We start from the raw sequence: 22,017 nt of genomic DNA, 5'->3' as shown, positions 1-22,017 counted from the left end.
ATCATGATGGATTCTGATGGTACATTTCCTTTTAGCAATTTCCCTCTGGCTAAGTAATCACTATTCTTTATGTTCTAATGGAGACCAGGCACCTGCACCAGCCAGTTGTCTTACTAGCTGTCAGAGGGCGGTGAGGAGGACGGTGGGCATAAATGAGAACCTGGATGCATATATTTCTCAGTTGTTCTTCTAATATGAAAGAAATTAGGATTGAAAAGAGAACGGATAGGGATACAAATACAAAATGCAAATATATAAAAAAAAAAGTATTTGTATTCCACTTAATCAGTGGGTGCCAGAGATATCTTAATTTTCTTACTGGCTATACATAGACTGATACTTGGCAGCTGCAACTTCACCGCTTCAACCTCTCGAACATGTTTGGCTGACTTTTGCCGGTCCTCAACTCACTAAAATGGAGAATAAGTACCTCAGGGACATCAATTCTTCACGCTGTGATTGGTTAGTGGTCCATGACATTCTGTATCTTAGGACGTTCATTCTCAAGGATACAGAAATTTACATCTGGCACTTTCCATTTTATTTTTATTCCCAGATTGAACTGAACTGGATCACACATTTAAAACCCCAACTGTGTGGGGGAAAAGGTAAACTTCTAAATAAAAATTAGATTTGCTTTTGGGATATGTTATTCTGAAAAATAAAAGTTTACTCTGTTCAAGAAATAATGTTTCCTGGTCATGTTAAAGGTCGCATATAAAATTGGTAGTTTTTTATTTTTATTTATTAGATGTATTTCGGATAAAAGACTATTTTTCTAACATAGGCGTTTTTCCTTAAAATGGTCACAAGATGGCGATAGAGCACACAGTTATCTGTACAACTTGTGTAATACAGCGGAACCTTGGATTACAAGTTGACTCAATGGGGCACATTTACTTACCTGTCCCTTGCACGATCCCCGCTGTGCGTTGTCCTACGATCATGGACTCCAGCGCGATTCACTAAGATCGTGCACCCAATTTCCTGCTTGTGTCGCTTCCCCGCTCAGGTCCGCCGGAGTTCACCAATTTCTTCCCGGTGCATGTAAGTGCATTGTCTTGCAACACAAATTCAAATGTTAAATCAGTCTGAATCCGTCAGATCGTCGTATGGCCCACCCCCCGATTTGTGTCGAATGTGTGCGCCAAAATCCGATTGCATGCGCCACAATCCCCTTTTAAATGCGGTGCAAAGCTGTAATAGTCCATATATCTGATGTTTATGCGGTCCGCGTAAATGAGCCCCAATATATTTGGGTTGTGGAATGGATCATTTGCATTATGATAATTTCCTATGAGAAAACTTGCTTTAATATACAAGTAAACTGGATTACGAATAGAGATGAGCGTACTTGATGTCCAACAAACCCATACATATTGCCAATTTGGCAGCTGAACAGCCAATTTAGCGAATTGACACTCCTACAAATTGCAATTGTAATCCACGGCTCCACTGTAATTGGAGTCATTCAGTCGGCCGTTACGAGGGGCCATAAACTGGTTGCATGATTTGCAACCAGATCCTGGTCCCTGTAGATATTTATGGCTCTCGCTGACGGTTGCGGCCAAATGTTTGCCTACCGATTGGTGAAGAGTGCTCCAGTGCGGGAGAGCACCTGGCCGTCTGACTGCACCCATAGGTTGTATTCAGTTCATGTCTCTGCTGTCTTACCTTATCTCCTTCTTGCGAAGCCCTTTTTCCATTATGTGTTTTCAATTTTTGCTTCCATCCTTCAAAAATCCCTAACTTTTTTATTTTTCAGTGCACAGAGCTGTATGAGGGCTTGTTTCTGTGTAACAAATAATTGTACTTCCTCATATCAAAATTTAATATTCAATGCTGTGTCCTGGGAAGAGGGGAAAACAGTGCAATGTGGTGAAACTGATGAAAAAACACACATTTGCGCCATTTTCTTGTGAGCCCTGTTTTTGTGGCTTTCACTGTGCACTTCAGACGGCACTTCCTATGTATTATTTGTGTCCGTACGATCACGGGGATAATGAATATAGGTTTTATTATGTTGTAATAGACCTTTTAAAAATGTAAATTTTGTATGGAATAAAATTTCTTTGTTTCGCCATATTCTGACACTCATAGCTTTATCATAGTTTTGAACCCGTTTTTGGGCAGCTTTTAAGCAGTCCGTTAAAAAACGCATGCATTTTTGAAAATTCATCAGTTTTTGATCCGTTTTAATTAAGATAATTTGCAAAACCGGATATATTTTCAAAAAACGCATGCGGTTTTTAACGGACTGCTTAAAAACGGCCCATAAATGGGTTCAAAACGCCTCTTGTGCCGCCGGCCTCAGGGTGCGGTCACAAGCAGCACTTTAGAAACACAATGTAAGCGCTCATAGGCAAAGCTCAGCCCAATCACATCTGAGTTTCCAGTGAAACATATGCAATAAGCATAAAGCACCCAATGTTTTGTATGTACACTGGAAATGCCTAGAGTCGCCCTCGTCCGTGCCAAACCTATTGTGAGGGTTACCAGCAGTAGAGGATTATAATATGGGTGGTTTGGGTGTTAGCTAGGGGCCCAAGCCTTCTAGGGGGCCCATGGCCACCCACCAAATTTTATACTGAGAAATGAAATTCTCATACATATATTCATGCTCTCAATACACATGTAAACAAGAGCCATTTCAGGACCTTTGAAGGTCCTCCAAAGATCCTGAAACCACAGATTGAAAGCAGAAGAAGGGACACATCCCCCATTCTCCAAGAAGTCTGATTCTAGCACCATACGTAGGAAGTGATTCCAAATTTGTATAACATTCATACAGCCCAGGGCCCATGGCAGTCTTAAAGGACACCTGTCATCAGGTTTGTGTAACTAGTTCTGTCACATCTACCTGTTGGGGCAACTCACAAGGATTCCATCCCAGCCTTTATCTAGTTATTTCATACATTAATCATTATAAAATCATCTTTTCTTTACTATGTAAATGAGGCTGGTCACATGGTCAGAGGCAGTGATGTCACACCTGTTCTCCCTCCCCTCTCCTCCCCCTGCTCATGTCTGTGTGTAATGTATAGTAAAGCATTGCTAGTGTCTGTGCTGCATCTGCTGACATGCTGCATCCTCCTAAAACACAGAGACACAGACATCATCTACACTAGTACCTGACATGTTCTGCTATATCATGGCTGCCTGGAGCTGTTGTATCTCTCCTATACACACACACAGGCTGCAGGGGGTGTGGCCGCCAGCACCAGGAAGCACATCATTATACAGCCTCACACTATTATACAGGCTGTCAGTCATGCACTGGGGGTGTGGCTGTGCCTCCCACTCATGAATAAGCTGGACATCTTGAATATGCTAATGACTCATTGGACATTTCACAGGTCATTTGCATACAGCTTTAGGACCTCATTGCTTAGGTTTACAGGCATGTAGAGGGACAATGAAGGGTTAGAGGCAATGCTCTCTAATGGCAGTTTATGAAAACATATTTAGTTTATGGGGTTATTTTGCCTGACGGTTCTCTTTAATCTTCCCCTGGCTACCTTACCCCCACTGTATGAAGAGCGTTCAGCCCTTGTGCCCTTTTTATACAGCTTTAATGACCTGTGACACAACTACAGGGTGTTATTGTGTGAACTGTCCTGACCTCAGGGTTGGCTTAATTGTGGCTAGTTGTAATAAATGGCAAAAGAAGTATGGATACAGGGACTTATGTCTTGTTCTAATGATATATGAAGGTAAATAAAATACACTATGTGAACATGTTAGTTTTGGCACTACATGTACTGATACGGCTTTTTGCTGTCACGGTGGGGACTAGAAAATAAATTCCAACTGCACTAGAATCAGTGGAGAAGTAAGTGATGAATCCAGGGAGTTTGGGGGGGGGGGGGGTTTGGAGAGGTAACCTGTACAGCCTCACAGTGAGTGTCAGCCAGGGTTGCCCCCCATCACATCGTCCATTGTGAAGAAGTGGTTAAAGGATAGTATTGTATTTGTAGAAACGACATATGAGATGAAAAACAACCTCCCCCCGAGAGTCACTTATTTCCTGCCCTGACAGGTGTTCAGAATTTTATGTTCTGTTTCAGCTGAGAAAACATACACTTAGGCTTTGATCGCACACACGTTTGGGGGACATATATACAGTGTATATACGTCCCCCATAGCCGGAAATAGGCCCATGCTGGACATGTCCTATCTTTCGCAGGAATACGGCACCGTGCGCCATATATTCCTGTGAAGAGGGGCGGGGGTGAGTGGCCTCTCCCCGGTGCTGACGTGTGCCCGCCTTGCTAAGGTATGGCGGGCACAGGTCTGTGGGAATGTATCCTTATTGTGGGAGATTTATCAACACGTTTCTGAGGTAAAACTGTTCTAGTTGCCCATGGAAACCAATCAGAGCTCAGTTTTAATTTTATAAACAGTTGTGGGAAAATGAAAGCTGAGCTCTGATTGGTTGCCATGGGCAACTAGAACAGTTCTTTTCTAAGAGACTTATGATAAATCTCCCCATTTAGTCAGTGGTTACTAAATACTATAGAGGCAGTCCATGCAGTTTCTATAGGGCCCAGTTTTCATTGCTGTGGCCGCCTATGGAGACCCAAATCTCTCCCCATGTAAACTATCACCGGACTCCCCTACATGTGAATGGGGCAGCCTCAATACAGACGGCTGTTACGCAGGGGCCGATTAAGACCATGGATATTATGGGCCCCTACAGGTCTGGGAATCACTCCCTACTGTACATATGGTACTAGAATCAGAGTCTTGGAGAATGGAGGATGTGTCCCTTCTCTCTGCTTTCAGGATCTGCCGTTTCAGGACCTTTGGAGGCATTTTCTAATGATTTTGCCTATTTGTTAATGAAACTGAAAACATTTTCTATGTTTTAACTGATAAATTTGAAAGCTGGACTCTCTATTTTTTGCAAAGTATTAAATAGCGCAGGACACACCACTGAACAGTTACACTCACTTGATTCACTACTTGTAAAGGAAATCTACAATAAAAATCAAGCATGATAAACCAGGGGAACTGACTGTGACTGTGGCATGCATCTTCTCCTTCCTTCTAAAATAAACTTTTAAAATTATGGCAATGAGCCAGAAGGGCTCTGTGGGGCGTTACCTGGCTTTGCAGGTTGTAACACTGTGCAGTAGCACTTCGCTCCACCTGCTGCTGAAACTTCCTCTACTGCTGTGTGATTGCATCAGACAGAGGAAGGGAGAAGAGCAGAGGGAGAAGGGGGATGATGAGACAGTGTAACAGCCTGTGTAGCTACAGCATGGAGGGGCTATTGTAACGCCCACCAAAACGCTTCTGGCTCATTATCATAATTTTAAAAGTTGATTTTAAAAGGAAGGAGGGTATGGATAACAAATATAAGGAGATTAGGAAAGTCACTGATATATATGTGGTATACGTCACTCTTATTGGGTATGGGGTGCTTTGGGTAGGGTACCAACCCAGATCAGCAGAAAAACAATAACCCAGCACTCAAAATTCAATAAGAGTGTTGGGTTATTGTTTTGTCATTCAATACTAAGTGACTTAAGGAAATTGCAGAGCACTTTCATTCACTATCTATGAGATTGCCTGAGGTACCCAAACTCTGTGCGCTGCAATTTCCTACACTCCCTAAAGCCTTGTTCACATGATGCATTTTTTGCCTCATTCCAAAGACTTCAACTGTGATCACATGCTGATGTGACACTGTGCTTTCAGTGCATTTGCTCAAACGCAATATAACCTTAGCATGTGTTGAAGCCTTTGGAATTTGTCAAAAACCAAACGAGGCGTTGCGTTTGGCAATGGACATAGTTTTGCCCTTATACAAATCCCTGGTCAGACCACACATGGAATATTGTGTACAGTTTTGGGCACCAGTGTATAAAAAGGACATAGTAAAACTGGAACAGGTGTAGAGGAGAGCAACCAATATTATTAGGGGAATGGGGGGAATAGAATACTGCAACACCCTCGCCGATGCAATGGCGAGGGAGGGTTTGCGAATACGTCCCACCTGCATGTAATCCCATTACACTACATGGTCCTTATAGGACATAGGGGTATTGCAGTGGTTAATCCTGCCTGGCAAGGTAGGAGTTAAGTATTTTGTATGATGCAAGATGCTGTTGTCCAATGATATGTGTTACATCCTGTGCTCTGTAAGCTGAGATGTGATTGGAGGAGCAGCCACCACCTGACCAGAGGAAGGTAATAAAACCCCCTGGCCAGGAATGTTCTGGTTGATTATTCAAGTGTAGGAGAATCAGTGAGTGAGTGAGTAATCTCTGTCTAGCCCATACCAGAGCAGGAAGAGCTTAGCCCCTGCCTCTGAAGAGTGGAGTTTAAGACTAGAGTTAGTGTAGTGAGGAAAAGGGGTATCATCTTACCTTTAAAGGTGATACCTGAAGCCCTACAGGACAAGCTGAAGCTTCCTACCCGGACACAGCTGCCTCCCAGCCTGCCCTCTACATCCAGGCTGGTGAACTATCTCCTGAGGCTCCCTCCAACTCACATCTCAGCACTCCATCTACCTGTTAAAGGCACGTTTGCTGCGGTTCCTGCGGTTCCAATAAAGAACTGTAAGTTGTTTTCTTCAACCTCTGCCTCCGTCTGGTCCCTGCTACTACCCCTGCCTACATCACCGGCACCCTGTCCATCACCCAGAGACTCACACTCGGGACATTAAGGGGTTGCCCCAGGGAGATCCGCTATAGCAGCCTCTCCCTCATCTTTTCTTGCCAACACCACCCTGCTGGAGACCTGCCAGGCTGTAGGACAGCCCTCCGGTTCCCCCGTACCAAGCACCGTGACAATAGCGTGCTTAGGCCGCAACCGCCAGCCACTCCGGTACCGCGGGCCCCGGCTGTCTCCAGGCCTCACCTCAAGGGCTAGGCCCCGGTGGGGGATGTTGCAAGTGGCGTCACGAACAGGATTTTACTTCTGTGCGTTATTACGGCATTAAAGACTTTCTTTACTGGAAAAAGACTGTGCTGCCTAACCCTGCTGCCATCCGGGTTTAGGCCCAAGGACTTGTGTGTTTCTGGAATGAACTGTGTTATACTGCTGCCACGTGCGGTCGAGCGCCGCTCCCGCACTCCAGAGGTTAATCCTGGCAAGAACTGTACCAGCTCTGCTACATCCGGCGCTGCCGCGCCTAAAGATTTTTACCTCAGAAACTGTGGCGCAGCAAATAATTCAAGCCCGCCAAAACCTTCACTGGCGGGAAACCCAGATGACGCATCAAGCTCCACCCACGCGCGAAGGGCGCGAACCCCGCCTCCTGTGGCGCAGGAAAAATTAGAGCCCGCCACAGCTCTTGGCGGGAAGGACTTGGACTCCTCCCACTGGCTCGAGGCGGACTTCCGGCCCTGCCTCAGAGAAGCGCCAGAACTTGAGTGGACTTTGGACAGTGAGGACAACACCATGTGGGGTCCTCCGCCCTTCCCTCCTGTGGAGCGTCCGGAATTTTACGAGGTCCTAGAGACTATGGTGGTGGTCTCTGCGCAGCCCGTCCGAAGACCCTCCGCTGGACATCGGCTGCACCGAGGATTAACTCGGTCCTTCGTCACCAGGACATGTTACCAAACGGTGACGCAGTACCAAATCCCACCCGGGCGGTTCCTCGTCCCTATCCCGGCTACCATCCCGGTACCGCGGGCCCACGTGGAGGTGCCACGTGGGGAGGCCCCGACTCCTGCCGAGCCAACGCCTGGGCCTAGTGTTGCCGCTCCACCTGCTCCGAGGCCTACTACTTCTGCTGCGCGGCCTGCTAGCCCCGCTGTGGTGGTTCCTGACCCTCCGGTGGTTCCTGCTCCTGTTCCGGCACCTACCTGTCGCCCAAGGAGATCCGAGCCTGAACCGGAGCCACGAGCCCCAGCACCGAAACCTCCGCAGCCTCAAGGCCGAGGTGAGGCCGCCCGCCGGCGACTCCGAGACGCTGTCTCAGACCAGCGACGCCGAGAGAAGGAGGCCCAGCGGTATATGGCCGGCAGATCCACAGCGGGAGCTTAGGTCGAGAAGAATCGCACCACCGGCATGGTCCGGTTCTTCGACAAGCGGAAGGGCTATGGCTTCGCCACCCAGGACTACACCGGACGGGAAGTATTTATACCCCGCCGGTCTGTCAAGAGGCCTGATCTGCCGGAGAGCCAGCACAACCTGAAGCCAGGCGAGTGCATTGAGTTCTCCCTGCAGGAGGGACCCCGAGGACCTTGGGCGGCTGGTGTGATCCGGATCCCCGACTCCGATGAGGACCGTAACTTCCCGCAGGACGACTGGTATGAGGACGACGTGTGGCCGGAATCTCCGAACACCTCTTCTTCCTCGGCTGCAAGTCCCCGGGCGGTGACCCACGTGAATGCCCCATCCACGGTAATCGTGAGTACGGGTCCCATCGCCATTCATGGGCCGGGCCTGATCCAGGGCGCCACCCCCACCGGCTCCCCTGCCGGGAGCATTGCCAGGTCCCGCGGCTCTTCTGTGGGAGAAGACATCCCGGCTAGCGAACCTTGTCCGGAGGTTCCATCTAGGCCCACATCTCCCCTGGCTGGTTACCAATGGGGTGATGACCCGGCCCCGGAAGAACCGGAGCTGGAAGGAGCCGCGGCGCGGCCGCTGGGCTCTGTCTATTTCTTCATGGACCCCTCTGTGGTCCCTGGCTCAGTTGAGCCCCCGGCTGGAACAGCCGACACCCGGGCGACAGCGCTCCTCCCCCTGAAGGTCTGGAGGATGCTGCTGCACCTGCAGTACCCACTACTGCCACCGGGTGTCCCCAGCCGGCACCTACTCCCGCTGAGGATGCACAGGATTCCCTGCTGACTTTGGATCCTGTCCCTGCTGAACCCAGCGAAGGTGCATCAGACTAACCCCTGAAGGGCTGTAGCCCACTACAGGTACTGTAATATTGTACATATTGTGTATATTTCTCCATTTTCCCCAAAGAGCCAGAGACTTTCCTGAGACTCTTACCCTTATTTATCTCAGTCCAGAGATTATACACTGTCTTGTGCTATGATAGCACCCTTCCTCTGCCACAGCAGAGATTTCTTCAAAGGACTCTGTCCCTCTCCAAATAGAGGAGACCCTTTGCTTCTTCATTGCACTTTTCCCCCACATCAAGGGCTGTACCCAGAAGATGGACTTTGTCAGTAGAGACCTTCTGAGAGACTTTTGCCAGATACTACCAGGGAAAAGTTGCTATGTCTATTGACTATTATTTTGCACTTAATGCCTTCCTTTTTAGGTACGGACATTTTTATGCCTTTTCTTTGCAGGAAAAGAGACATTTACTATCTTGCTACCCTGAGTAGCCTATCCACCTCTGTAACGTTTGCAATGTTATAAGATGTGTACCCATTGGGCTGCTAAGCCAATGTGATTTTGCCAAATGTTTGCACACTGTCATATATGCCAGTAGTCTGCATTAACCCTTTCATAGGCTTTACAGGTTGTAGTGTGGCTGTGTCGGACCGTCTTTCTATGTAAAACACTGACCGATACCTGATCCCTCAAACTGAGGTTTGCACGTGGGGGTAGTCCGTAAACTGCGGGTCCTAAGGGGACCGGGGGTGTTACAAAGATAGCACCTGGATGCCACCCATACATGGGTAAGGATACCAGTCAGGAGGTACTTGTGTCGCATATGCTAACGCAATGCAGATAGACACCTTATATAATTGCCGCCAGGGAAGAAGCGTTGATAAAACAAATATACAGGCCTTGGTGCAAGGAGTGGATTACAGGACATGACACCACACCTTTCCTACTGTACAGTTCGGTTTAATGGCGTCAGCGACCAACTGTCATACAGCTACATATTTTTGTCTTAGTCCGACACCAACCCAGGTGCCTGTCTCCAGGACCATGGGCGGTTTGTCCCTACACCTCACATAGCCTGCACTTCCTAGAAGTGCCCTTAGCCCCCTCTGTGCCCCAAACCATCTGTAGTCGAGCCGAGGGCGGCTCTTTCAATTGCCCCCGGGGTATGCAACACCCTCGCCGATGCAATGGCGAGGGAGGGTTTGCGAATACGTCCCACCTGCATGTAATCCCATTACACTACATGGTCCTTATAGGACATAGGGGTATTGCAGTGGTTAATCCTGCCTGGCAAGGTAGGAGTTAAGTATTTTGTATGATGCAAGATGCTGTTGTCCAATGATATGTGTTACATCCTGTGCTCTGTAAGCTGAGATGTGATTGGAGGAGCAGCCACCACCTGACCAGAGGAAGGTAATAAAACCCCCTGGCCAGGAATGTTCTGGTTGATTATTCAAGTGTAGGAGAATCAGTGAGTGAGTGAGTAATCTCTGTCTAGCCCATACCAGAGCAGGAAGAGCTTAGCCCCTGCCTCTGAAGAGTGGAGTTTAAGACTAGAGTTAGTGTAGTGAGGAAAAGGGGTATCATCTTACCTTTAAAGGTGATACCTGAAGCCCTACAGGACAAGCTGAAGCTTCCTACCCGGACACAGCTGCCTCCCAGCCTGCCCTCTACATCCAGGCTGGTGAACTATCTCCTGAGGCTCCCTCCAACTCACATCTCAGCACTCCATCTACCTGTTAAAGGCACGTTTGCTGCGGTTCCTGCGGTTCCAATAAAGAACTGTAAGTTGTTTTCTTCAACTTCTGTCTCCGTCTGGTCCCTGCTAATACGGCTGCCTTCATCACCGGCACCCTGTCCATCACCCAGAGACTCACACTCGGGACATTAAGGGGTTGCCCCAGGGAGATCCGCTATAGCAGCCTCTCCCTCATCTTTTCTTGCCAACACCACCCTGCTGGAGACCTGCCAGGCTGTAGGACAGCCCTCCGGTTCCCCCGTACCAAGCACCGTGACAATAGCGTGCTTAGGCCGCAACCGCCAGCCACTCCGGTACCGCGGGCCCCGGCTGTCTCCAGGCCTCACCTCAAGGGCTAGGCCCCGGTGGGGGATGTTGCAATACAATGACAGATTACAAAATTTGGAATTATTCAGTTTAGAAAAAATACGGCGGAGGGGAGACTTCATTACAATGTACAAATACCTGAACGGACAGTACAAGGATCTCTCCAAAGATCTTTTTATACCTCGGCCTGTGACCAGGACAAGGGGACATCCTCTACTCCTAGAGGAGAGGCGGTTCTACCATTACCATAGACAGGGGGATCCTCTACACCTAGAGGAGAGGAGGTTCTACCATCACCATAGACAGGGGGCATCCTCTACACCTAGAGGAGAGGCAAATCTACCATCACCATAGACAGGGGGCATCCTCTACACCTAGAAGAGAGGTGTCTCTAACATTGCCATAGACAGGGGGCATCCTCTATACCTAGAAGAGAGGTGTCTCTAGCATCGCCATAGACAGGGGGCATCCTCTACACCTAGAGGAGAGGAGGTTCTACCATCACCCTAGACAGGGGGCATCCTCTACACGTAGAGGAGAGGCGGTTCTACCATCACCATAGACAGGGGGCATCCTCTACACCTAGAGGAGGTTCTACCATCACCATAGACAGGGGGCATCCTCTACACCTAGAGGAGAGGCGGTTCTACCATCACCATAGACAGGGGGCATTCTCTACACCTAGAGGAGAGGAGGTTCTACCATCACTATAGACAGGGGGCATCCTCTACACCTAGAGGAGGTTCTACCATCACCATAGACAGGGGGCATCCTCTACACCTAGAGGAGGTGCTACCATCACCATAGACAGGGCGCATCCTCTACACCTAGAGGAGAGGCGGTTCTACCATCACCATAGACAGGGGGCATCATCTACACCTAGAGGAGGTTCTACCATCACCATAGACAGGGGGAATCCTCTACACCTAGAGGAGAGGCGGTTCTACCATCACCATAGACAGGGGGCATCCTCTACACCTAGAGAAGAGGAGGTTCTAACATCAACATAGACAGGGGGCATCCTCTACACCTAGAGGAGAGGAGGTTCTACCATCACCATAGACAGGGGGCATCCTCTACACCAGTGATTTTCAACCAGTGTGCCTCGACACATGGTCGGGTGTGCCGCAGAGAAAGTTCCCCAAACTATGGTGCCCCCTGTGTTTTGTTTCCCGGCGATGCGCAGTCACGGCTTCTTACAATATAGGAGACGTGTACAATAACACATGCGCAAGCTTTGAACCTCGCGCGACAAAATGACGTCACCGAGGCCGGTGCATCATCCTGAGAGCGGAGAGACTCTTGCATTTGCCCATTGCCAAGGTAATGGCCACCAATAATGCTGCCTATATGAGCTTTTGCCTGAGTATATGAACTGTTGGCAGAATACTCAGCATATGGTACTTTTAGTACTCCAGCAGTATACTGCATATAACAATGAGAAATGTAAAAAAGTACCAGCTCATATGCTGAGTATACGAGCTGGCACTTGTACTCTGGCCTCATGGCCATAGTACTTCTCATTGTACTCCTTTATTTTGCAGTATATGAGCCAAATAATAATCAGCACCATATACTAAAAACAGGGAGAAACTGAGAACTGAGAGGAAGAGCTTCGTGTGTGTCTTTCCACCATTCCTGCCAGGATATCCCTTTTGTGTTTATCGAAACAGGCCCAGGTTTCACACTGAGTGAGTAAAATAAATTTAGAATCTATGTTATTAACTATATGTATAATATGACTGTTTTAGTGTCATTTTGTGCTATTTTGGTTGGTGGTGTGCCCCAGGATTTTCTAAGTATAAAAAGTGTGCCGCGGCTCAAAAAAGGTTGAAAATCACTGGTCTACACCTAGAAGAGAGGTGTCTCTACCATCGCCATTGACAAGGGGCATCCTCTACACCAGTTATCTCTAACCTTTTATAGACCGAGTGCCCAAACTACAACCAAACCCCATTTATTTATCGCAAAGTGCCAAAATGGCAATTTAAGCAGTAACTTCTTTCTCCCTTCTCTGTCATAGCTCACAATTGTATCAGTATCATGAGAACTCCAATACAGTAGAAAGAAGGAGTGACAAAATCAGGAGACATATAAAGTAAAAACACACACAAAAAAAAATTAATAAATGTTCATAAAAACACAATGACATTTCCCCATATAATAAAAAAAAAAATCCCAGGCTACACTACAAAAAGAATCGCCATAGTTGCCTCGTTTGCCCGAGACTATACATATTATATATCAAAACGACTGAAACAAAATAGGTAATTTATTAATAACGTTCATTTTGAGTAAATTAGAAAATTTAAATGACTAAAAAAGCCTTTTTACACTTTTAACCCGAAATAAAAATGAAAAAAAAAAATGTTCAAACTTTTATTACCTTTTTAACTAGCTCTATGGGGCACATTTACTTACCCGTCCCGTCGCGATCCCTGAGGTGCGTTGTCCAAAGAGGATTCAGAGCTGCTGCGATTTACTAAGGTCTTGCGTCCAATTTCCTGCATGTGTCACTTCCCCGCTCAGGTCCACCGGAGTTCCCCTTCTTCCCGATGCATGTAAGTGCATTGTCTTGCGACACAATTTTGAATGTTAAATCCTGTGCTCAGTCCGAATCAGTCCGCAGACCCTTAGTAAATGTGCCTCTATGTGTCCCAAAAACATTTTAAGGTAGCATGCAAAAATAAAAAGTTATGGCCCTTAAACCGGCGCAAACGAAAATTCTTGGACCTCCATTGGTCAGATTTATATTCACTCTACTGTAGATGCAGGATAACAATATCACTTGGTACCACTTGGAAGCTGCTGCTTCATGTTCCCTACTCGGTGTGGGCTGATGGCTGCTGGCCCCCAAAACCCACAGAAAAACACTATCTCCAAATAAACAAACACTGTACTGCACTCTACTGCATAGAGCTGGCCATAAATTCTTTGAAATACTAATATTTAATTATAATTTAATATAATGATACAGATGAACCAAGTAAATAATGTAAATGAGAACAACCTGCCGCTCAGTGTGAACAGGACAGAGAAATCCGCTGTCTGCTCGGTGACTACTATGCACCATTGAGCAGCGGGCAGAGGCTGGCTGATGACGTCACCGCGCGGCGGCCGCTGATTGGCTGTGACGCGCCTCCCTATCCCGGGCCGCCGAGAGCAGCAGCGGTAGTCTGCGGGGTAGCTTCCTCCGGTACACGAGCAGCAGCGGCGGAGGTGGAGGAGGCTCCTGGCTATGCACCGGGCGGCAGCAGCTGAGGAGCATGGTGAGCCGGGATAACGGGCTGCGGGATAGCACGTGGCTGCCGTAAGCGGCCCCCTCATTCCTAGACCTGCAGACTAGTGACCTCTCATCACAACATAACGGACTTAAAGGGATTTTCCACAATGGCCTAAGTGTTTGCAAAACTTCCTAAATCACTTATGTATTTCCATGTACACACTTCTATGATGTGCTGCATTCAGCTAGCTGCCCCTTGTGCCCATCTCTGTAATGAAATTACCCAAGTGCCCGGCTGGCAGTCAGTGTGTTATCCATAGGCAGTAAATGGGCACCCCTATTGTCCGCCGTGTCTTGTCCTTAGATGTGTATATAACTGTAATTGTATTTGTTCAGTGTTCTGCTAACATTTAGGTCACCTCTCCTGAATCCAGGTACATGTTATTTTGTTGATAACAATTAGGCATAACTAATAAGCAGAATAAGCAAAATTATTGTAAAACTACTGAGCCTGATGATGTAAAAGGTGCAATGGATTTAGTATACAGGCAGTCCCTGGGTTACGTACGAGATAGGGTCCCGGGGTTTGTTCTTAAGTTGAATTTGTATGTAAGCTGAAACTGTATATTTTATAATTGAAGTTCTAGACAATTTTTTTTAATGGGACCAAGGATTATCAAAACTTCATTACAGACACCTTACAGCTGATCATTGCAGCCGGGAACTATAGTACAACGTTCAGATAGCTTCACCAGAGGTCACAGTGGGCAGAGGGGTCCGTCTGTAACTAGGGGTCAGGTGTCCTTAAGTAGGGAACCGCCTGTAATCCAAATATTTTCTACTTATTTAGCTATGTGTGTGTGTGATCCATTTTTATTGGCTTGGGCTTTTCTATGGAAGTCAGGGGTGACTCGTGCTCCACTTGTTTGTTTTATGATGCCCCGGAGTCACTTCTCTGTCTGCTGTAAATGTTATCCTGTCATCTGTTACGGGATTTGCATGACAATAGTAGAGAATTGTGAGCTTAATACATCAGTAGTAGCGCTGCTGTTGTGAATGAGACGGCAAAAAGTGTCGGATGAAAGAGGATAATTTTTGCAACAAAGCATTGGTTCTGAGAACTAAGAATGGAGACACGTGGGTGCGCTCGATCTGTGAATCCCGGATCATGCAGTGACCAAACTCTGTACCAGGGATGGGACTTGTGCATCAGAGTGATATATTATGCAAAAAAGCTGCCACACAACCGCCGGACCATAGTGATGTATGGTAATAGTGATACTGTACCTACGCTGCTGTTCATCCAGCAGACGGGGATTCCTTGCACCATATTTCACTGTGATACAAGGACTCCCATCCACTACACTGTGCTCGGTACATGAGAAATGACCATCACATGGTCCATTTCAACATCAAAGTTTGTCTGTATGCAGCCGGCCTAGGGGCAACATCTACTAGTCAAAATAGCTAACTGTTAGGGTGTGTTCACACATGTCTGTAAGGCATGCGTTTTCAAACGCATCAGAACAGCTGAGAAGAGGAGATTTGCCTGATAACATAGCTGTTAACATTGCGTTAACGCATGTGTTTTGTAAACGCAATTTTAACAGCTATGTAATCAGGCAAACCTCCACTTCTCAGCTGTTCTAATGCGTTTGAAAACACGTGTTACTGCCTTGTGTGAACGCACCCTTACAGCAGGTGTGGATCATAACGGGTGAGAACAAATGCTGCCTCTGGTGCGAAAACTGCATCCGAAAAACTGAACATGTAAACACACTAGGGCCTGCAGCACACATGGCGTTTTGAACCCGTTTTTGGGCGGTTTTCAAGCAGTCTGTTAAAATGCATCCGTTTTTTTTACCCCTTTTACCAATTATCTCAAAGAGGTTGTCCGAGAGTTATGAAAATAAACTAAAGGTGGCCGGAGGGGGCTGCTTAAAAAATAAAGATCTACTTACCTTCCGGCGCCCTCTGGTGTCCTGTTCTGCTGTCGCTCCGTTCCAGGGGCCATGTAAACAAACATGGCCGCCGGAGCAGCGCTGAACTCAGCTTCCGGCCGGACCCGACAACCTTCCAGCCCACGTTCACAATGCCGTGAATAGGGACGGGTAGGCGTGGCTGGCCACGGCGGGCCGGAAGCTGAGCACCAGAAAGTAAGAAGATCTTTATTTTTTTAAACGGATGCGTTTTCAAAAAACTGCATGTGTTTTTTTAATGGACTTCTTAAAAACGGCCCAAAAACGGGTTCAAAACTCCACGTGTGCTGCCGGCTTTAGTGAGGAGAAATCCCCCTGCTTATCACAAGGTTTTGCTGAATTGTAAATGTAAACCTTGAATTCTCGTAGACTTGAAAGCTGCTGTGATTTATTTTCGGAAAGTTTGATGCCTTTCTGTAAAACATGAGCATGAAATGCAAGGCATATTAGAAAGTTTTGCATATAAAATGATCCCCCCCTGTAAGAACACGTGTTAATTACTGGGTACATACAGGGCAGTTTGTCTGGTGAGGGGTGCCTTGTGTTTGGGGATTGTTCTCCATGCTCTGTATTGTTTGCAGGGTCAGTGTAACCTCCCTTTGTTTGTCATTCCAGCCCCCGCCATTGCTGTACAGATTCACTTTCATTCTGGGCTGTGCACTGGTAATGGTGACATATTATCTGCTTGTGTAATACGTACCTGGGTGTCCTCGTTTTGCTGCCAGCTAATACATCCACTGTAGCTGAATATTTTAATTGGCGTTAATTACAATGTGACAGTAGCTCCTCTACTTAGGATGCCTCACATTGCACATCAATTAGGCAGGAATTTACTATAGACGGCTTTATAGCTGCACCTATAGAATGATAGTCCTAGCCGTATTATAGGATGGCTGAGCCCTGGCATACGTGATAAATAAGTGGATCTATGGGTATTCACTAATGGGTCACATGAGAGTTTACCGAGATGTTATCTTGTCTGCATTGCCAACATAACAAATCCTAAGGCCTAGAAGAATGTAAAGTATATTACGGCAAATAAGTCTAAGTTAATGGGACGTGACACATGGTTATGATGTGGGGACAGCACGGGTATGTAAGCTGTACTCCTAATATCCGCAGGCTGTAGTATACAGCTGGATTGCAAGGTTATGAGTTACAGTAACTTGGTTGCTTAATAGGGATGAGTGGACCTGACACCGGAAATCATTAAGCTTAAATACCAGAACCGATCACTGTTGTTTTTGGGGGGCTGTGGTCTGGGTCCGATACTAGAACCCATGCCCAACCTTCAGTAGTTCCGCCCATCCCTATTGTTTAACCCTGGCTGTGGTAATCTTCTTATATTTTTTATCTATTGCATCCTTCCTTGTAAAAAGCAACTTTGTGAATTATGCTAATGAGCCTCAAAGGCTGAAGATTCACAGGCTATTACACAGTCTGCAATTCCTCTGCTTGTGCCTGGCATTCCCCTCTCCCTCTGCTTGATGTAATCTCACAGCAGCACAGGAAGCTCCAGCACATAGTGAGAAGAGTAAGTGCTCATTGCACAGTGTAACAGCCAGTGAAGCTACAGCACTGAGGAGCTCTTGGAACCCCCCCACTAGACTTTCAGGTTCATTAGAATATTTATAAAAGTTGATGTAAGAAAAAAGGAAGCCATAGATAACAAATATAAGAACATTACCACAGTTACGGTGTTTACGCTCTGGTTTATTATGATGGATTTTGATGGTAATTTCCTTTAAGAACCTTTACTATACAACGATCATTCTTAAATTTTTCCAGGAAAACCCCCTTCTGTTTCACGTAGTTAGATGTTTGCAGTATTTCTTGCTGTTGTTTCCTGGAAGCAGTGGTTGTCTCTATACATTCGAGTGTGCTCTTTTTAGACTTTAGGATTGTGTCAAGTCACATTGGGCAATTTCCTGGCATGTGACACATAATGGTTTATTAGTCCAGTGCTGTGAGCGTTGGAGCTTTTTAGCATTTTTATCTTTTGTTCTGATCAGGAGAAGTGAAGTGCATGATGGGAACCCTTATTAACCAATCTAATGGATGTCCAGCAGTGGATGTGCGTCTGTCTTCTGTCTTAACATTCATTGGCGGAGTGTTGACAGACCTGCATACACATAAGAGGGTTGTTCAGGCCCGCTGAAATCGCTGAGTCTGGCCCATTTATATCTGATGTATGAGCAGCTAAGGCTACAGGGGGTCATCAAGCTGAAAACTTTGTAGTTCCCACGGCTTTTACAACAGTTGGTGGAGGAGATGGACTCCCCTTAAAGGGATTCTGCCCCCAGGATTTACTTCCAAACTGTTATGTTTTATAGGACTGTGCCCACACTTATCACACACGCCTTTTATTAGTCTTCTTTTATTTGTTATATTGCAATATGCATATGAGGTTAATGTGCTTTGGACGTTACCGGAGCTTACCTGTATGTAACAGTATGTGTATATAGAGGAAAGTCCCACTATCCAGTGTGATAGTATTTACAAAAGGGGTCCCGAAACAAACCAGTTTTTACCCCCATTAAGCTAGCAGCCCCCTCAAGTAGGATATGAAATGTCCTTTCTGGAATTCCCCCTTTATGTGAAATCCGTCTGATAATCTAAAAAAAAATCAGGCTTGTAGTCGAGTGAGTGAAATACCAGTGAAACTCACAGTTAAGGATGTATGTAGTTATAAATGTGAGCTACAATCCAGCAGATGTATACTGCCCATATCTTAGTTTCTATATCTCTCAGTACTGGAAGCCTGATGTGATCTGAAATAGGTTCCCTTTAAAGATAATTTCCTATCATCAGCAATTGTTCTAATAAACCTCTACTAGTATATTGTCAGGTAGTGTAACACCTTCTAGTTTTTGTTTCTTTTATGGCCCATTGTGGTGGCAGCATCCAGAAAATCAACTTTGAAGTGAGATGTAAATTAGTTGTATAAAGTCAATGAGGCGGAGAGTTGAATACAGGTGGTCCCCTACTTAAGGACACCCGACTTACAGACAACCCATAGTTACAGACGGACCCCTCTGCCCACTGTGACCTCTGGTGAAGCTCTCTGGATGCTTTACTATAGTCCCAGGCTGCAATGATCAGCTGTAAGGTGTCTGTAATGAAGCTTTATTGATAATTCTTGGTCCAATTACACCAAAAATTTTGAAACTCCAATTGTCACTGGGGCAAAAAAAAAAAAAAAATTGTCTAGAACTTCCATTATAAAATATACAGTTTCGACTTGCATACAAATTCAACTTAAGAACAAACCTCCAGACCCTATCTTGTATGTAACCCGGGGACTGCCTGTACTGTTGTCAAGGTGGGGAACTCTGATTCCCTCTTTCTCTGTGATTGATATTGTGCATCGGACTTCAGGAGATCAGGATGTCTCTGGATGCCCAATCATTAATTACAGTGAAAGGGGAGTTTCTGAGGAAGAGAGAGCTTGACTTCAGTGTTAAAATCTCCGCCTCCTTGACTTTATACAACCAATTTACATTGGTTGATTTTTTTTTTTTTTTTTTTTTTCAAACTTGATTTTCTGGCTCATAAAAGTAACATGATCTGAAATGTGTTCAGCTCCTACACAACATGCTGGTAGTGGTTTATTAGATCAAGTTCTGATGACCGGTTTCCTTGAAACCAAATCAGTTTCTATTGGTCTGATGCCATTCTTTTGTGTACCAGTATGTTCCCCTGAATTTGAATTTGATTGCATTAAAGGATGGAATTTTTTATTTAACACCTTGTAGGGCTTGGTTTTCTTGCTATTTTAAACCTGTTTTTAGGTACCATAGAAGTGACAATCCCTCTGCTGTGTTGAAAAGTGACTCATTTCAGACAAATATGACTTTGCTCAGTTTCACATGATTTTGAAGGAGTTTTTTTTTTTTTTTGTATTTGAGAGCAATAAGATTACTCCTAAAAAGTATTTACAGAAAGCATGTTTCTGTGGGGGACCCCACTTGCCATTCCACTGTAAGCCAGCACTGAGCAGAATTAGGGGGATAACTCCTTTAAATGTTTCATGCTACGGTACGGCGGGCAATGGCAGTGTGAATCTCGCCTTATACTGCAGATATTATACCGGCTGGGAAAGGCTTATTATGTAGATGTCCTAGAGCTCATTTTACAGGTTTGTGTTGAACATTGATACATTTGTCCCATGTCGGAGGATGACATTTCTGCCCTTGTATTTACAGTCAATAGTAAAATGTTTTCCATAGCAGAAAAAACTTGTCTGCGAGCGAGTTACAATCGGTTCCATTAAACGGCAACCCTTGTACGTGACAAATCTTCTTCCTTGTACTGAGCCATCCTTGAATAGTCTGGTGAAATTCTCAGGATTATGTATAATGCAATAATCTGATTAGGTGCAGTCTCTCATCCATCTGCCAGACGTTAACCCCTTATGGGCGATTATGCGTTTCCACTTGTCATTCCTCGCATTCCGGAAGCCGTTACGTTTTTATACTTCCATTATCTGAGCTGTATGAGGGCTTGTTATCTGCGGTGCAAATTGTCCTTTCTAGTAACATAATGTTATTTTCTGTGTAATGTACCGGGAAAACGGTAAAAATTTTATTGACAAAATATTTCGGTTTTGACATTTTATTGTGGGCTTTTACTTTTTTCACTGTGTGATCCATATAACACATGCCCTTTATTCTTAGGCTCAGTACAATCATAGGGTTACCATGCTTATATATAGGTTTCTTTAGTACCTTTAGAATGCATTAAACTTTGCTAAAAATAAAAAATAGCCGTTTTTAGCACTACATTCAGACCTAATTTTTACTTCCATTGTAATTATACATCCAGATTTACAATGGAGGATTAGGATGTATGCTACTGTGTGCAGACTTGGTAATAGAATCTATGTCATAGTCATAACAGGAGAGGAACTCTAGATTCTGGTCCAATTTCACAGAAAGCAATGTTCAGGTGACACAATATCGATATCATGACGTTATGTGACTCTTAGCTTGATTTTCTTTTTCACAAGGTTGAAGACCCACAGCGTATGCTCAGCAGAGTCTGGGGATGGATGCCATACAGTGACATCCGTCCCCTATAGCCGCTGCTTACCGTATACTATGTTCTCCAGCAGAAAGCAGGATACAAAATCGGATTGCTGCACTTTTTACTCCAGTGTTTCCTGCAGGATGAAACATATACTGAGCAGACTGAAGCAAAAAGTACCCCCATCAATATAATGAACATGTTCAGCATATACTCTGAACATGTCATAAAAACGAGATATGAACATAGCCTTAGGCCTCATTTGTTTTGCAGGACCAGCTGTTGTTTTCATTGATACCATTAGTGTAAATGTATGAACTTTTGATCACCTAAAGGTGGCAAAATAGTGCAAAAGTGTCAATTTGTGTGTTTTTCTGTTGTAGTGTTCCCCGCCTTGGATAGATATTTTTATATTACGATAGATCATGCATTTTGGGAAACACGCTTGCCTTGTTCTCTGACCTCTGTTGCCCTTGCAGAGGTACAGAAATGAGTAAGTGAACACTAATGACCACCCTTATCTACATGCAATGTGATCAATAAACTGCCCAGCTCCCGGACCTCCCTGATAATAGATTTATGGCATTTATTATCCATATGTCATAAATGGATGTCAGGTTCAAGGTCCGAGCTGTGCGGGCCAGACATCGCCTGGTGAATGATGCTGTGCTATGGACACACAGTAAATCCCTCCCTTCTTCACTGCCGTAGACTCCAGCGTGACTTTGTTGAAGGCTGTAAGAAGCTCCCGCACCCCTTCCATGTCTCTCCGAATTCTGACATGTGACCCCAGCCTCAGGGTGCTGTAACTCGTCGTGATCGTGATTCGGTTGAGGGCTACACACAAAATTGAGCTTCTCAGACACTGATCAGTGTCTATACTGCTATATAATGTCCTTTATATATATGCTCTGAGATTA

General features: G+C 45.6%; 1 protein-coding gene across 1 annotated transcript in view; it reads left to right on the top strand.

Moving 5' to 3' along the window:
- Window positions 1-13,970: 13,970 nt before the first annotated feature.
- ATP10D (ATPase phospholipid transporting 10D (putative)) overlaps window positions 13,971-22,017 on the top strand; it is a 57,600-nt gene continuing 49,553 nt past the window's right edge. The window contains exon 1 of the mRNA XM_072124799.1: window positions 13,971-14,139. The gene's annotated coding sequence lies outside the window, so the exon portion shown is untranslated. The remainder of the gene's footprint in view (window positions 14,140-22,017) is intronic.

The sequence above is a fragment of the Engystomops pustulosus genome, chromosome 1 (assembly GCF_040894005.1).
Source record: "Engystomops pustulosus chromosome 1, aEngPut4.maternal, whole genome shotgun sequence".
NCBI classification, from domain to species: Eukaryota; Metazoa; Chordata; class Amphibia; order Anura; family Leptodactylidae; genus Engystomops; species Engystomops pustulosus.
Note: the sequence above shows the minus strand (reverse complement) of the source record. Positions and strands in the feature narration are given on the sequence as shown.